Source organism: Camelus bactrianus, chromosome 6, assembly GCF_048773025.1.
Source record: "Camelus bactrianus isolate YW-2024 breed Bactrian camel chromosome 6, ASM4877302v1, whole genome shotgun sequence".
In the NCBI taxonomy this organism is placed as follows: Eukaryota; Metazoa; Chordata; class Mammalia; order Artiodactyla; family Camelidae; genus Camelus; species Camelus bactrianus.
Genome location: NC_133544.1, coordinates 93,199,310 through 93,218,326, shown reverse-complemented (window position 1 = coordinate 93,218,326; position 19,017 = coordinate 93,199,310). Strand labels below are relative to the sequence as shown.

At 34.3% G+C, this 19,017-nt stretch overlaps 1 protein-coding gene and 1 non-coding gene across 15 annotated transcripts in view; both read right to left on the bottom strand.

Moving 5' to 3' along the window:
• The window catches only part of CSNK1G1 (casein kinase 1 gamma 1), a 150,233-nt gene that overhangs the window by 118,663 nt on the left and 12,553 nt on the right, over nucleotides 1-19,017 (bottom strand). The gene's annotated exons all lie outside the window — the stretch shown is intronic.
• TRNAD-AUC (transfer RNA aspartic acid (anticodon AUC)) lies at nucleotides 9,575-9,647 on the bottom strand. The gene has a single exon. It is a non-coding gene; the product is annotated as a tRNA-Asp (tRNA).

Here is a 19,017-nt window from a genome sequence, read left to right as displayed (position 1 = left end):
CACTTATCAGAAAGTCCTCTCCTGGGATTATCTGGTTTTCCCTAACTTTAAACCTAGAGATTACAGTATTATTTCCTTCTTTGGTTTCCCTAGTGATACTTCCATAAGTGTTAACACGAAGATTCAGATTATTGGCTTATTGTATAGTAACTGCTTTCTTAAGACAATCTACAAAGAAAACCAACATTTGTTTCAAATATGTCTACCTACTATTTTAGAACACATCCTGTGTGAGAAGGAGAAACCAACACAGGCTAAAAGGAAAAATATCTTTAAGTACCTGGCTAAAGGATTTTCTTTCTCTACCACCCTAAATTTTTTTTTCAAGCCATGTTATGCTAAAAGATAAAATAATTTTCACTGATTGGATGGCTTTTCTTCTCTATCCAGGAAAAATAAATAATAAAACTGTCACAATGAAATCAGTATTGAAGAGCCACAAACACTTCTCACTGGCATAGTCACAAGGGTCCTGAACTCTCCTTCATTTTTCTTAACAATTTTTTTAAAATAAGGGCTTTGATAACTGCAGTTTGGTAATACAGGAACAATCAGCATAACAGGCTACAGAACATCAATAAACAGCCTTGATGATGGTCCCAAATAATTATCAGATTGACTTCTCTCCATGATTGCCTCATCCCTGCCTCCCTTTCAAAGAACCAGTAAGTTTCCTCCATAAATATTTACTTCTGTCATAGAGTGATTTGAATTTTTAAGCTTTAAAGTAACTTTTCACCTAATTATTACTTTATTTAAAAAACACCCTATCACAAGCTAAGCAGTAAAGAGTCCCTCCAACACTGATGGGGAAAATAAGAATTTCAATCATTTCAGTTGATCAAGGGAATATCAGACAGTTGCACAAACTACACTCTGATTTGAGTTCTTCCAGTGTAGAGAGTAAACTTATTACTCCTGCTGTTTCCTGTCTTGTTTTACTTACTTCATTTCAAAAACTTAAGGACAAGGACAAAATAAACCTACTTAAAACCTGCCTGTAAGCTCTTTCCAACGTAGGAGCAAATCTTTCTTGTTTGTCACTGTACTCACAGCGCCAACACTGAGCCTAACACATAGCAGTGCTCAATAAACTTATGACGCGTGAATATTCTTATTTCAAATGTCCATCTAGCACTACAATAATTGATTATGGCTTTTTTTTTAAACCTGTCTATTAAACTAGACTGTGGAACTCTATGGAACCAGGGACTGCTGTCTTATGCACCTGCAGCATCAAGCCCTGTGCCAAAACAGAGATGAGTGAGTAAATGTTTAAATGAATCGACTGTTTTTGATTAACTGAAATTTACTTAACAAGTACTTCAATTTACTAGATATTATCCTTACATTTCACTACTTACTCTAATTACGAAAAAGTTATAAAACAACGAAATTACAATATACACAAAGCCTATAACGCACACTCTACACGTAACTTCCTTTCTTTCTTCTCTTCTTTTTTATGTATGGCCAGGAAGTCTACTGAAATCAGTATAAATGCATCCTATACTCAATACTTACCTATGTCACTGAATATGCTACTTATAAAGAATAAAAGATTTGTAACAGCTACAGGTTCTATTATCAAAGAAAGAGCCCATTTCATTCCCAACAATATTAGGAGTATCAGTTGTATATTTTTAAATGATCAAGAAAAGAAAAACCATCATAATACAAATCTAGTTACCCCAATATACTGTAAGCCTCTTAAGAACAAAAACCCATTTTTCTTAATTATGCCCTATAGTACCTTAAGTACAGTAAATGTTCAAAATAAAACAAGCTTTAAAAATTTTAGAAGTTCTTCATAATCTTCAAATAAACAGAAGTTAATCCTGTTGCCTAAATCCAGGCATTCTAGGCTTTCTTTATTCCAATGGACTGAAGTTTTAAAATTCTATGTTATAAGAGCTTTAAAGGAAATGTAAGACTTGTTAATTAAGATTAAGCCTATAGTGTCTAAAATTTGAAGTTGAATAAAGGTTAGCAGGTCACAATATCCATAGCAGATGATCAGTTTGTGTCAGCAAAATTCTAACAGATTTTCCCAGTTTTGAAAGAAAACAGGATTGAATAGGACAAAGTTTAACTCAGTGTGACTTTGGCTGAACTCACCTATTTCTGATAATTCACACAGGTATCACTGAAGGGGACTGGATGACAGAATATGGTGAGCCCCCAGACTCTATTCTCCATGAGCTGCTGCTACAGCTTGTATAACCTAGTTTACACCCAGAGTCAAGTGTGACTACAGCAGAGAGGATACTTTGACCAAATACAATCTTCACTAATTCATCAAACATCACTATGCAAAACAAATATGGACCAATCTCAAATCCACTTACAGGTCCCTACCCTTTTTATTTGAGTATTTTCTTTGAACCCCTTATTGCTACAAAACAGTAGCTCTCAGTTGTGGCTGGACAGCAGAATCAGTAGTAAAACATAAAACTACACAAAACCAGGATCCATGCCTCTCAATATCCTGATTTAGTAAGATGATGGGTAGGGTATTGGTATTTTTTAAATATGCAGCATCGCTCTAACATAATATTTATTATCAACTTTCTCTAAGCGCAGTCCAAAAATTCCATGCATTTGCTATTCTTTACATAAGCAAATATTTCTGGTCCCCAACCCCTGACCCATTTAATTAGAATCTTGGGGCAAAGGCTCATAAATCTGCATTTTAACAAGCTCCCCAGATGATTCTTTTGCACTCAAGTTAGAAAATCACTGCGATAGGAAAGTACTGAAAATTTTACTTTGTGTATATATATAACTCTAATGTGTGTGATGGTTTCTATAATTTGTCAACTTAGCTAGGATAAATTTTTTCCTCAGAACTCCCTTCCCTGTATGTTTCTGGTCAGTGTGGGCCACACACTGTCACTTATCTGCTAGCTCACTTTGCTGGTGTGTGGAAGCAGCCCAGGTCTGCAATGACTCCGTCTTTCCTTGAATCTTACCTTCAGCTTCTCTTTCTCTTGGGCCAAGTGCATGTTTAGTTCCTTGAGTAAGACTGCCTCAGTTCTCCTGCAGCGTAACTGTATCAGTAAGCTTGAAGGTAGCAGAAACTGATAAGCATTCTAGTCTGTCTTTGTTAGTTCTAGCTTGTACTCATGGCTTCCAATTTCCCATGTTCTCTTATCAACTACCTGCCTGTGAAGTTCAAGCTCTGGCAACAGACTCAAAGCCTTACAGACTGTGTGACCAGCTCCCATGTTTGTGCAGTCAAATCCTTTAATAATATACAATATATCCTAATGATTCTGCTTTCAGATTGATATAATGAATTAAGGAAGAACCACTGACCTAACCCTTATTTTATCCGTATTAAATCCACTGCAGTAGTCCATTTCTCATTTCACTACCTTTATTCCTTTACTGTTATGTTCCAGCCAATGACATGAAATGGCAGGAAGACAAAAGGAACCTTTCCAAACTCAGGTGATCTTCTCAAAGTGTATTTAACCATCTATTTCTAAATATACAATGCAGAATTTTTTTAAACACCGTGCTATTCAAAGTCTTGAATGAATTTCCATAATTGTTTCTTCCTAAATAACACTTTCAAAATATGGATGGCAAGAGCCCATTTATTAATAAGTATTTATTGACTACTAGAAAGTCTTTGTACCTGGTACAAAGACTCCTAAGGATACAAACACAAAACATAGCTTTTAATGGTTTTAAAGAGTATAATTAGGGCTCTCGCATATGTGTAAAAAGGTATTTGGGAGTATAAGGAAGCATAGTAACGGCCATCTAACAATTTGGTGGTTAAAAATACTTTCAAGAAAAGAGAGATTTAAACTAGTAGGGGAAGGAGTGGTGCTGAAAAAAAAGTATAAGATGAGAAAGAAAAGTAGTTGCAGGAAAAAGAAACAGCAGGTTCAAGGATTAGAGTCAAGAGAATGTAGTGTCTACACTGGTTCTCAAAGCATGGTTCCTAGGTCACTAGCATCAGTACCACCTGGGAATTTGTTAAAAATGGACAATGTACAGCCCCATCCCAGAGGCACAGAATCAGAAAGCCTGGAGGGAGGGCCCAGCAATCTGTTTTAACAAACCATCCAGATGATTTTGATATACACTAACGTTTTAGAACCACTGATCTAGTTTGATCAGAGAGCTGAATTAGGTTAAGGTTACAGCAAAGGAAGCACGATGAGACAGTAGTGCCTGTCGACAACTGTCAGAGGTGAATCTGCACGAGGTTACATATGCTAATGTTAAGTCATCAACAGTTCTCAACTTCTGAGGCTCTTTCCCCCTCCTAATTCAACAACTGCAAAATGCACATTCTTTTCAAGCTCTCACAAAATATTTATGAAACTTGAATATGTGCTATGCCCCAGAATCACCAAGCTTCACCTACAAATTCTGATGTTATATTTCCATTATCATTGAATTTTAGTATTATTAAACTTCAATCATAATTTCTTCTGCAACCTCAGTTATTCAGAAGTATGATTTTAAGTTTTCAAACATTTTTTTAAAGTTAACCTTTTAAAAAAATAAGTCCTCATAGAAGTAGAATACAATGCTGTATGTACACAGGAAACATGTTATAAACCAATGTTACCGCAATAAGAAATGAGTTAAAAAAAAAAAAAAAAACTGAGTCCTAATTTAGCTTGCATTTTCATCAGAGAAGGTTACCTGTTATTTCCTGTTACTTCCTGAGATTTTCATACGGGCACTTTTCAAGGCTGAGTAATTATCTGTTGCATTACCAGAAATTTTGGATTCCATTAAGTACTATATATGCATTATATCAACTCTGGTATTGATTCTTCAAAATGTGAATACCTTCATCCAGTAGATCAAGCTATTTCATTGTGTTGTTCAAGTTTTCTGCCTCGTTACTAAATTCGTGTGTGTTAGAAACTATTATGATTGTGAACTTATAAATTTCTCCTTGTAGTTGTTATTTTTGGTTTATGTATGTGGAATGTGTTATTTGATACAAATATCATTAGAATTTTAGTATCTTTTTTAATTTTTAAAATTTATTTATTTATTTATTTACTTACTTACTTACTTATTTATTTATTTATTTATTTTGGGGGGGTTATTACATTTACTTATTTATTTTTTTAAAGGAGGTACTGGGGATTGAACCCAGGACCTTGTGTGTGCTAAGCATGCACTCTATAATTTGAGGCATACCCTCCCCCAGAATTCTAGTATCTTCCTGGTAAACAGAATCTTTTAGTACTATATGATATGGCAGAGAACTGCTGATGGTCTCCCCCAGTATCCAATCTCTCCTCTTTCCTTAGTAAGGAAGTCCAGTTTTATTCTGGGCAGCAAAGTGCTCTCCTAAAATATACTTCATAATTGCCTTGCAGTGAAGGGCCAGTGAAACTGCTAGGTGGAACTTCCATGAACCACTTTAAGAGATGGCCTAATAGCTTGCTTGAGCTCCACCCGCCACCCCCACTCCATCCTTCCTCCTACAGGAAATTGGAAATTTGTTAGAGTTGGTGCTCTAAGCAACCACCTTGAGCCATAAGGTTGGCCACGTGCTGACAGACAGCTGGGTAAAAACTACTCGGAAACAACCTGTATTCCTAGCTTCATGGCTCCTTCTTCCATATTCAAAGCCAGAAATAAAGCATCTTCGAATTTTTCTCTGGCTCTCGTGCCTACAATTTTCCCTTAAAAGGACCCCCGTAATTAACTGGACTTTCTGGGTAATATAGGATAATCTCCCCATCTCAAGATCCTTAATATAATCACATTTGCAAAATCCCTTTTGCCACGTTAAAGGTAACATATTCACAGGTTCTTGACGATTAGGGTGTGGATATCTTTGGGTGGCAATTATTCTCGTCACCACAGATGTACTTTAGACCTTTTCAGTCCTTTCCCTGTGTCTAACCTTACTGATATCTTCTCTTTTATCTCCCTGTACAGCATTCCTAATTATTTCTTTAGATCTACCTTCCACCTCACTGTCTTTTCAATCTAATATGCTGTTAAACTGCCCTTGAATTTATGATTTTAATTATTTTATTTTATTTTTTGTTTGTTTCTGGATTCTGTCTAATTATTTTGGACAATTCCTTATCCCTGAGACATACTTTCATTTCTTCCATTTGTTTCTTCTGATAAATTAAGCACATTTATTTCTACATTCAGTACCCAGTAAGATAATACCTGAAGTCTTTGTGAGTCTGATTTTGGCATTTTGTTTTGCTCATGGTAACCATTTTCTCATATGCTTTTGTGGTTTTTCACTGGAGCTCAAGCTCTCTGAGGGATTAACATCTTTGGAAATTCTTTGAGGCCTTTGAGAGGATGTTCTTCCAGAAAGGACTTGGATTCACTTCTGTCTTTCTCTGGGCACAATACCAAGCAAGCTATAATCACTCAAAACAAGTCTCAGCTTACACTTTTTTTTTTAAATCAAACAGGTATTGGGGTCCCAAACCTCCATGAATATTTGATTCTAATTACAAATATTCAGGGAAAACCTTGTTCACCCTCTATTCATATCTAAGGCTGAGAAGGGTAAGTTTTCTGACTACCTCTCTTTGCTAGGGTGATTTTTTTCTCTGTCTCCCTTTCCCAGTAGGGCTATAGCCTTTTGTGGGTTCTGGTTTTAGGAAGGTAGATCTCTAGCTTGACCCCTATAATGTGGCTTCCATTCTTGTCCTCTGAGTCCCATGCTTACCTGTTAAAAACTGACAATACAGCTCATCAAGAACCAGCAGATGCCCTTAAAGCAGCAGTCATTAGGCTGCTTTGGAAACAGCTCTGCATTTGGCCTCTGTTTTTGTTTTTCATCTTTTTTGCCAGTTCAGCCATTTTTTCTAAGTTTCTTTAAAAAAATAAATCCACCATTTTTGCATATTTGATAGTAGGAAGATTTTTATTCCTTTAAAGATAGTTTCCCATATCACTGAAAATAAAGTAAATGTACATATCTATTACTAACTGATAATAAATGTAAGATTATGTTTCACCAGTAGTTCTAAAGTTATACCTTCCTTGTACATTTTATTTCCTTATTCTTCTCTTTCACCTTCTCAAAGTTCCTTTCTAAGGGGTGTCCTTTATCAAGTAACTCTAAGTAAGCATTACCTTCCAGTCTTTGCCACCCATTTCCAAGACCCGTAAAACGTTCCCAACATTCCTCATTTTTTAAATATGGCTTTATGGACTAGCTATATGTATATTTATGATATTATTACTAAATAATAAAATTTAACTGTATTTATAGTCAAACAAGCGCAAGAATGGAAAATAAATGATTTATGTTAGGATAGAGAAAATTTCCCTTTCTTTTCACTTTTAATTTATCTTATGCAACAAAATAACCACCACCATCCTTGGCTGAAAAATTATTCATACAAATATGCTACTGAACTCAATCCTGTCAGCAATTCTCTCATGTAATTGTCTCAGGATGTTGGTAAATTTCAGTGGGTAGCCAAATTTAAGAAACAGTCATTGTAATGTCTGTCATGCTGCAGTTTTCATTTTAAGGGTATAGAAAGACACCACACTCTTCCTGGCTGCCAGAAATCAGCGAGACATGTATTTTATGATAAAAACCAATGCAGTCTCATTTTACAATCTGTCAATAAGGGAATCAGGCTGAAACCACTAACCAGTAAATGACTACAATTTCAATGCATCGCCTCTGTAAAGGCGATGTTAGGTTGGTTAGGTTGGTTTCACAAACTTAAGGGTGGGGAAAACACATGGATTCACAGGAGGGTTCAGTGGTAAAGCAATGGACGGAGAATCTAGGGAAATAGTAACCTTTCACTATGCCTCAATTCTTTACTGGTAAAGTCAGAATGACCACCACAGAAAAAGAACAAAACTGATCAGAGATGTGGGGCAACCCACAACAGTGCTCCTTCCTCTTTTTTGTCTTCCCAGTAAATCAGCTTCAGAGCAGGAGGAGATCAGTAGGTAAGGAAAATGGGTACACAAGGCCAACCACAACCTGTCGAGGGACCTCTCCTCATACCCATACAGAGAGCCAGTGAGCTTCTCCTGTTCTTCTTGCACCTCCACACGAAACAAACAATCCTGAGAAAACCTTGAACTTGTTCTGGCTTCTTTGTGAGTTTATATTTATTACTATTACAGACAGACCCCAAAATTTCTTCTTTCCTTCCTGTCACTATTTACCGAATTCACAAGAATCCATTAAGTCTTCTGGGTCTGTCTGCAGTAGCAAAAATAGTCTCTGACTGTTAAACAGCCCTTTAATTGAAACCCAGTGAAAACACCAAAAATATGTTTGAGAGAAGTAGAGGAGGAAATAGCCTCCTGTGGCCTCAAAGGAGAAAAAGCGTTGCCATCTCTATTAAATACCATTACACTAAAATAAGAGACGTGCATATTGGTTTCACTTTGAAATAGTAAAAGCAATGAGTAAGAAGGATGTTTCTTCTTTAAAGCCAAGAAAGGCACAATGAGAAAAGAAACAACTGATAGGCCCACTACAAAGCAGCAAACAAAAAACTCTCCAAATCCATATTTTAACACTGCTTTGTAAAGCATTAATTAAGACTAACTCTTCTCTAGTAGTTTTCTCTGAGGTCAAACATACACACGCCCACAGGATTCCCATGAGCCTGAGCCAAATTCAATTATCAAGACAGTGTAGTGAAACAGATAATTTTGTACACTTGGCTGCATAAAAGCCCGTATCTAAAACAATGCTTTGTAGTTCTACAACAGGAAAAACGCTGTCACTCAAAAGATAACTGGGTTTCACTTGCCTCTTTTCCTTTTATATCACATATTAATAATCATAAATCATTTTAAGTAGTTATTTAAAATCTTCACTCTTAAAAACTAAAGGACAATATCTATAATATTTACAAACTATATAAGGAAAATGTGACAATAAAAACATAAAATGAAAAACATCCTTTCAATGAATATTCCAAAAATAAAATTATTAGCATATTGATCTTCAGAGTAATCATTTTTTTCTTTCCCAACTATCATTCATACCTACCTAATCTTTCTACTCTTTTCCATAATTAGCCTTGTTTCACCTTCTAAACTACTCATACCTCTACCAACCACAATTTTGTCCAACCAAATACTTCTAAAAAATATACATATATATGCAGATATATATGTCAAATTGTACCTGTGTATAGATATAAATATCTTTAAGCATAGTAATCTTTCATTAATCATTAGGAAATTATGCCTTCAATAGATGAATTTGCTAGAGAACTGAAGTTCATCCTTTTAAACCCTAAAACTAAGATTAAGACATAACATACTTTATACTTAAATAAAAGCCGCCATAAATAATTTAATCAATTGCCCTAGCCAATACAATTAAAAAAGGGGGGGGGGGGGATACAAATACTGGAAAGAGAAAAAAGGAAGAAATAATTTGAGAGTATATTCTCTCACATGGACAGCCAAGCACATGACATGTGAATTTAACCTTTTTGATGACTGAGAACAACCACTGCATTTTTCTTTTTATTTTATTGTTTTGAATTTCTAAAGTTTTAAAAAAATTTTCTAGGGGGGAGGTAATTACTTGATTTTTACTTTTTTTTTTTTTTTTTGATGGAGGTACTGGGGATTGAACCCAGGACCTCGTGCATGATAGGCATGCACTCTACCATTGAACTACACCCTCCCCCACCACTGCATTTTTCTATGAAATATTTTGTCATCCAGCCTTAATGAAGTACGTAATGCCAAATGCTGCTACATATACTAAATGGTCGCAGGGTACTAAGTTTTAATACTACATTTTTTTCTCTTTCTTTTGTATCAAAAGTCACTTCTTACCTCTGCTAGTGTGTTCAGCTTTAGCAGCACCTTCCTTCCCTGGTTTGTAATCTGCCTCCTTTAACCTGCTATAAGCTATAACCAAACCTGTTAGTAAAGTTAGATGACTTAATAGTCAGGTGACTATGTTCCTGGAAGCTCAGAAGTATACTGTTAAGAAAAGTACATGAATTTTAGGATTCACACTTTAAAAGTACAGACTTTCTAGCTTACACTCAAGTGTATATAAAGATTCTAGGGAAAACTACAAGAATTTTTGGGGTGTAGAACTGTGGTTAAAGGGCCACTTCATTTCATAATTAGGTCAAATGGAGCAGATGCAGGAGCAGTGAGTAAAGATGTGTGATTTGTGTACTGAAAATGATCATTGCTCCCTAATTCATAAGAGATTGTCTCATGTTTTACAAAGGGCAGACTTGTTTGAAGATCAGCCTGAATAATGTCTTTCTTAACTTATGAATTGTAATCATTTTAAAACATTAAAGAAAAGTGATTTAATGTGCTCAAACACACATAATAAACCAAGTTAATAAAAAAAATTTCTAATTAGGTACATCCCTAATACATATAAATAGGAAGGGTCTATAATTAACATGTCAAATATAAATGCCTCTCAAGCAATTTTCCGTTTCTTAGGTTAGCCACTGGCTCAATGATGCTGAATCCACCAGTAATTTTCTTAGCACACTGTATTTTCCACCAACGTTTTCCAATCATGAAAAACACAATTAACAGTTCACATGGTATTTTATACAGCATCTTAGTAGATATAACACAAAAACTTCCAGGGCCTCAGGATAGTTATCCCACATCAAAATTTAAAGTGGACTCATCAGCGGACTACTGAGTCGTATACATTATGACAATGCAAACTACAAAAAGCAAGTCCTTTGCAATTTTCATTGTCTTGTAACATTTCAGAAGTTGATACAGTATTAATGTGGCTCTAACTGTGCTCATTTATTTTTACATAAATTTTATTTACTTTTAATTTTTACTTTACAATTAGTTACCAAATGTATAATACCCAAAGGCTACACAGCACTATATTGTACTATACGTGTAAAGTACACATTAGAGATGTTATGCAAGGTGGGAGGGTATAGCTCAGTGGTAGAGTGCATGCCTAGCATACATGAGGTCCTGGGATCAATCCCCAGTACCTCCACTAAAATAAATAAATAAATAAGTAAATTACTCCCCCCAAAACAGATGTTACACAAAAATAACATTTTTTCATCTATGAAACTAGTAAAGATGAAAGAAAATTGTGATGCCCAATGTTAGGCAGGTCCAGAGGAATACACTCTCATGCCTTGCTGAGGGAACTGTACCATCTCTCCAAAAGACTATCCGGTAAAATGCTCATTTATTGAAACTTAAGGAATAAATAATAATGTTCATCTATCAAACCATAAGGAAATAAGTTTCCTAAGGGAATAATCAAAATATTTATTTCAGAATTTATAGCAACAAATACATGAAATAACCTAAAATCCAGCAATAGAAGTGTAATTAAATAATCTGTGTGTTATATAGCCATTAACTATCTGATGATATGGAATAATTTTCTCAACATTAAGTGAAAAAAGGATACTAAACTATATTATTTAAAATATATATTATACATGTATCTCTCTCATATAATCACAGAACAAATTGGAAAGAAAATTTACTTGCTAATAATGAATTCTTTATAAGAAGTATTATGGGTGGTTTTATTTTGTTCTTTCTAACTTTGCTACATTATTCAAAAATTTTTTACAACCTTCACATAAGAAACAGTCACATAAATTATTTGAAAAAAGAAATCAAACACCTTGTCCAAAATGTAGTGACAAAAACTGAGATACTGCTATTAAAAGAATGTTTTTAAACAGGAAAATAGTTCATACTGTATTTTATAACAAGAGAATTTTAAAAATATCTTTTAGCATATATAAAGAAATATAATTTAAAGGAATACAAACCAAACTGACAAATTTCTAAATGAAGATTAGTTACAAGCACTTACACTTTGTTAAAAATTTGCAAAACATTTATTACTTTTTATAATGAATGTTTTCCCTCTGTAAATAGTTGACAATAACAGAAAGTCTTCCCAATATTGTTTAGATTAAAAATGACATTTGCGAGGAAACATTAACCCAAGAGTTTAATGAAACTGCCACCAGAAAAAACAAGTAATTACTGGTTAAAAGTACACATTATGTCAAAATAAGCCATATTTTATCTTTTATACCTTATTAATATTTTAATTTAATTCCATTGTATTCAGGATGTTATAAAACTAGCAATCATATCCACAGTCTTTGAAAAATTAACGTTCCACAGTGACCTGCTCCCAATAGGGGTAATTTGATTATTTAAAAACCAAAAGTTTTCTGCACAGAATACATTACATCTTATTGGGCACACCAGAGACTATTCTCAAGGCAAACACAGGTCTGAACTCTGGTCACTCTACTCAAAAGACAAAATTAAATTCTCCCAACCCTGTAATTGGTCATCATGGGCCCAAGATTTTATAACAATATAGAGAATCAATATAATCGTTATATTAAGGATTAACTGGACTCAATGTTTAGCTACTCACAAACAAAAAATACTCAACGATTCTGGATAACCAACTCAACATCTTAATATATTTTAGTACCAAAAGAAAACCAATGCAAGAAAACCAAAGGCACACAACTCTTGTGAAAAGGGAAGAACATCTCATACAGAGGAACTGAATGTAAGAACTGAACTAAGGGCTAAAAATTCCGAATTCTAATCACATATAAAAACCAAGTACCCAAGTTAACACTTCTTATCTCAACGTTCTCAACCATAAATTGAGACATTCAATACAAGTCATAAAATGTTTGAAAAAAAGAATTACATTTTTTAACCAAGAGAAAGAATTCATTGTGCTAACCTGGTCCACATACAGACAAATCTCAATGGCCCTGAAATCAGTACTGGCAAGTGTGGCAACTTAGAAAGATTTAAAGTATATTTAGTAACTGAGAGGTGGCATTTAAATACCAAGGATGTAAACCTTAGCTTAATCATAGCTGAGTGCATAAAGAGGTTTATGCTGTCAGTGCTGGCCTAACAAGAAGTATCCAGCACAGCCTTGCATATAAAAAGTATACAGTTCAAAAACAAAGATAATGATTAACTAAATATATAATAAAAATATAAAATGTTATGCCTACCATTTATCATATATTAAAATGTATTAAATTAAAATATAATTTGTTAAATTTATAAATACAGTAAAAATGTGAACATACTTTATGAAATACAATCCTGTATTTAATCATTCTCAAATATTTCTATAGTAAATACTTAGCTCCTACTTTAACCATATTATTTCTTACTGCTTTCATTCACTGTCTTCATTACATGCCCACTTTTTGTATCTCAGCATTTTATTGTCTAAAAAAATAGTATCACTAACATTCTTCATTTGGTAAGTTAAAATTAAGATGAATTTATGTTTCCAATTTTTTAAACTTATGACATTAAGTAAAGATGGTAAGAAAAATGATGAAATTAGTTAACAGGAAAATTTGGAAATTACTACATAAAAAAAAGCGGGAGTGAGGGAGGCAGGTACGATGGAGCTTTGCAAATGGAAATATAGCAGATTACTCAAAACAACCTGCCTCCTAAAAACTGAATATGCTGAATTAAAAGCAACAATGCAGGTATTTTTCAGCTTGAAAAGTTTTACCTACTTCTGGCTTACGTATTTCCTCAGTATTTTCACACTTGTCTTTAAATCAGAATTTTAAATAATTGTTTTTAAAGTGTTGCTGTACTACTTCTATCATTTCAGCATTCCTAGGTCTGTTTCTATTGACTGATTTTTCTCCTAGCTATGGATAACATTTTCCTACTTATTTGCTTATCTAATTAACACAAAGTTCAGCATAATGATTCCTCCTAGGTCAGAAAAAGGAAGGGGCACAAAGAGCCTTCTAAGATACCAGTAATGTTCTATTTCCTTACTAGAGTGATGAGTACAGTGTTCACTTTTAGACTTTCAACTATATGTGACTCTTTATAAATATGCTGTAGTTCTTGAAAAAATATTGTAAGAAATTAAGTTAGATGCTTTGAGAAGATTCAGTCTGAAAACAAAAGGAGAAAAAGGAGGGCAGCAGGAAGTATATCACCAAAATTGACAAATAGGGAACTCCAGGGCTCCATACACTACACACAACACACACACACACACACACATACACACACACACACACACACACACACGCTGGAAAAAAATAGTCAGAATCAACTTTAGTAGAATCTAATAAAAATTACAACAACCAAGGGAAGGCTTAGTAAAGAAAGAAATGGCTACACTGAGTACGAAAGTGCTGTGGGGTTTTTAATTGCCTACCTACCATTCTCCACTCCCCAGCTCAGCAGGGACAGTGAGGATGGCAGTTACACTACTGATGCAGGCTGACAGTGCCAAGGGAGCAATATGAACTTTACTCTCAAAGAATTGTGGCTGAATGTTATGACTTGACTGGCAGCTTCCTCAAAAGCTAGCACAAGAATGTGTCTTTGTTTTGTCTGACTTGGAGCATTCCTAGGGCGAGCAGCCTAGAGGAGGGGAAAAAAGGGAAGGTAAGACACAGAACTAAAAGCCTAGGGACAGATTGAGAAAGGAGAGAAATGTGCTTTGTAAACTCTCCTATGTAACAAGGAATCTAGAATGCCACACATACGCTGAAGGCTGAACTCGTGCATAGAAAAAGGTCTAAAAAGACCCTAAGATTTCCACCTCTCGCTGATGTTTAGGCTCCACGCAAACAGGAAGGCTCAGGCAGGGTTGTAAACAGCCTGACTAAGCACTGGAGTACCCAAACACAGAATCATCCAGCCAAAAGTAGGGGAGCATTTTTAAAATTTTCTTTATTTTATACATTTCTAGTGTCTGGGTGTTCACGAAATACAGTCAAAACACTAGTTGACTAAGGTATGGAAAAAAGACTTCAGTGACCACACATGGCAAAGAATACATACATAATAAAAATAGTTTTAAAAAGATATTAAACAAACAACAATGAAACTAATAACATCCCACAACAAGCAGCAACAAAAAACCATGAGGAGGGGAGGAATCTGATGGCTAGAGTCGTCAATACATAATAATATTCAAAATGTGCGGTTTTCGACAAAAGATTATGTGGCATGCAAAGAAACAAGAAAGTTCAGATTCATAGGGAAAAAAAAGGAATAAATACAGAAACTGTCTCTGAGGAAACCCAGGCAAAGGACTCCACAAATAATTAAAAGGAAACCAAGAAAATAGTATCTCACCAAGTAGAGAGTATCAATAAAGAAATAGAAATGATAAAAGGGAATCAAATGGAAATTCTGGAGCTAAGTAGTTTAGTAACTGAAATAAAAAATTAACTAAATGGGTTCAACCAAACACTTGAGCAGGAAAATGAAAGAATCAATAAACCTGAAGATAAGTCAATTAAGATTATCCAGTCCAAGAAATAGGAAAAGGATGAAGAAAAATGAACAGACCCTGAGGAATCTGTGGAACACCAACCAGCCAGCTTACCACCATAATGCATAATGGGAGTCTCAGAGGGAGTGGAAAGAGATGGAAGTTATATTTGAAGAAATAATGGCTGTAAAATTCCCAAACTGCATGAAAAACATGAATCTACACATCCAAGCAGCTAAACTAACTCCAAGCAGGATGAACTCAAAGGGATTAACACCAAGATACATTACAGTCAATCTGATGAGACACAAAGAATCTTGAAAGCAGCGAGAGAACCAACTTATCAGGTGCAAGGTATCCTCCATAAGATTAAAAGTCAGTTTATCAACAAAGAATTCTATATCCTGCATTATCTTTTTTCAAAAATAAAAGAAAAACTAAGACATTCCCAGATAAAGAAAAGCCGAGGGTGTCTGTCACCAGCAGACCTACTCTTTAAGAACTTTAAACTATAGAGTTCTTTAGGCTGAAATGAAAGGACACTAGGCAATAATTCAAAGTCATGCAAAGAAATAAAGAACAAGTAAAGATGGCTACATAAGTACATATACAAACCAGTATTACTGCATTAATGACTTGTAACTCCTCTTTTTCAGTTTATATATATATGACTTGAAATAAGAAAACATAAAACAGTAAATATATGTTTATAACTAAGTATCTATGTCAACAGGAACACAATACATAAAGGTAAAATTTCTGACAATAACAACATAAGTAAGGGCAAGGGGTAGAGCAGCATGGGAGCAAAGTTTTTGTATACTACTAAAACTAAGCTGGTATTAGTTCAAGCTTTATTGTCATAAGATTGAGATGTTAATTTTAATTCCCAGAGTAACACTAGGAAAAAAACTGTACAATATACAAAAAGAAACAAGAAGAGAATAAAACAGTACACTACTCAAAATCAACCACAGTTGACCCTTAAACACAGGTTTGAACAGCACGCGTCCAATTATACATGTATTTTTTTTCAATAAATTTATACAGTACTACTATAATTTGTGGTTGGTTGAATCTGCAGATGAGGAATTACAGATTTGGAGCTCTGATTACGGGACTAGAGCACCTGCAGATTTTGGTATCAAAAGTGTGTCCTGGAACCAATCACCTGCAGATACTGAGGGATGACTGTAATCACAAAAGAAGGCAGAGATGAAGGAATTGGGAAACAAAAAAGATGTAAGACACACAGAACACAAATAGCTAAATAGCAGAAGTAAGTCCTTCCCTATAAGTTACTTTAAATGTAAATGGGTTAAATTCTCCCATTAAACAGCAGATACTGGTATAATGGGTTAAAAACAATCCAAGTAAATTCTATACACACACTCAATTTATAGTCAAAGATACAAAAGCTTAAAAGTAAAAGGATGAAAAAAGATAGTCCATGCTGAGAGTAACCAAAGGAGGCTATACTAACATCAGACAAAACAGAGTTTAAAACAAAAGCATTACAAAAGAGAAATTGTTACAATGGTAAAAGAATCAATATAGCAAGAAGACAAAGCAATTATAAACATAAACAAACCTAATAACAGCCACCAAACATATGAAGCAAAAACTGACAGAATATTTTTATTCTTATTTTTTATTGAAGTGAATTTGATTTACAATGTTAGTTTCCAGTGCACAGCAAAGCAATTCAGTTATACATATACATACATACATACATATATATATATTCAGTTTCTTTTCCATTATGGCTTATTATAAGAAACTGAATGTAGTTTCCTGTGTTATACAGTAGGTCCTTGTTGTTTATCTCTTTTACATGTAGTAATCTGTATCTGTTAATCCCAAACTCCTTATCTATTCTTCCTTCCCCCTTTTCCCTTGGTAACCACAGAAACACTGACAGAATTGAAGAGAGAAACTGACACTTCTACAATAACAGAGAGTTCAAAACTTCACTTTCAATGATGGAAAGAACAAGCAGACAGTTGATCAATAAGGAAATAGAGTATTTGCATGACAGTATAAACCAACCAGACCTAACAGACATATACAAACACTCCACTTAACAAAAAGCAGAATACATACTTTACTCAAGTGTACATAGAATATTCCCCAGGAGGGATAATGTTAGGCCACAAGTCTCAATAAATTTTAAAAGACTGAAATCATATAAAGTATTTTTATGATAACAGAATGAAACCAAATATTAACAGAAGAAAAACTGGAAAATTCATAAGTATGTAAAAATTGAATAACATACACTTAAATAACCAATGGTTTAAAGACAAAAATCACAAGGGAAATTAGAAAATACCTTTAAACAAATTAAAACAAAAACACAACATTCCAAAACTTATGGAATATAGTAAAAGCAGTGCTGAAAGGTAAATTTATAGGTATAAATGCCTATATTAAACAATAAAGACTCCAAATCAATATCCTAAGTTTGCACCTTAAAGAACTAGAAAAGGAAGAACAAGCTAAATCCAAAGCTGTTCCTAACAGAAGGAAGGAAATAATAAAGACTAGGGTGGGGGCAAAACAGAATTTGGGAGGAGGGGGAATTATGTTTGTTGTTTGTTTGTTTGTTTTTAATGGAGGTACTGGAGATTGAACCTAGGACCTCATGCACGCTAGGCATGCACTCTACCATTGAGCTATACCTTCCCCCCTAAAACAGAATTTTTAAAAACAACAGAATCAACGAGACCAAAAGATGATTCTTTGAAAAGATGTTCAAAATTGAAAAACTTTTAGCTAAACTAACCAAGAAAAAAAGACTCAAATTACTAAATTCGGAGATGAAAATGGGGACAATTCAACAGACCTTAAAAATAAAAATGATTATAAGTGAATATAATGAATAACTGTACACCAAAAAAATCACACAACCTAGATGAAATGGACATGGTCCTACAAACACACAAAGTACCAAAACTGATTCCAGAAGAAATGGAAAATCTGAACAGAACTACAACAAGAGATCGAATTAATAATCAAACACTTCCCCCAAAGGAAAGCCCAGGACCACACGGCTTCACTGGTAAATTCTACAAAACATTTAAAGAATAATTATCAATCCTTCTCAAACTCTCTCAAAATCCAGAAGAGCATAGAACACTTCCTAACTCATTGTGTGTTGCCAGGATTATCTCAATACCAAAACCAGGTCAAAACATTCAAGAAAAGAAAATTACAGACCAATACCTCTTACAAATATAGATGCAAAAATCCTCAACAAAGTACTAGCAAATCTAATCCAACAGCATCTTAAAAGGATTACACATTATGACAAACTGAGATTTATCCCAGGTGGGTCAACAATGACGATCAATCAGTACAACACCACATTAACAGAATGAAGGAGAAAAACCATATGATCATCTCTACTGATGTAAAAGAAAAAAAAAAGCTTGACAAAATCTAACACACCATCATGATAAAAACATTCAAACTAGCAGGAGAAAAAAATTCTTCATCACAATAAAGGGATTTTTATTGAGAACCCACAGTTAACATACTCAATGGTAAAAAGACTGAAAGCTTTCCCTTTGAGAACGGAAAAAACACCATGATGCTCTTGTCTGACACTTCCATTCAACACTGTACTGCAAGTTCTAGCCAGAGTAGTTAGGCAAAAAAAGAGAAAGAAAGGAAAGCCACCCAGATTGGAAAGAAAAGAATAAAATTATCTCCATTCACAGATGACAAGGGAGGACAGGGAATAGTTCCATGGT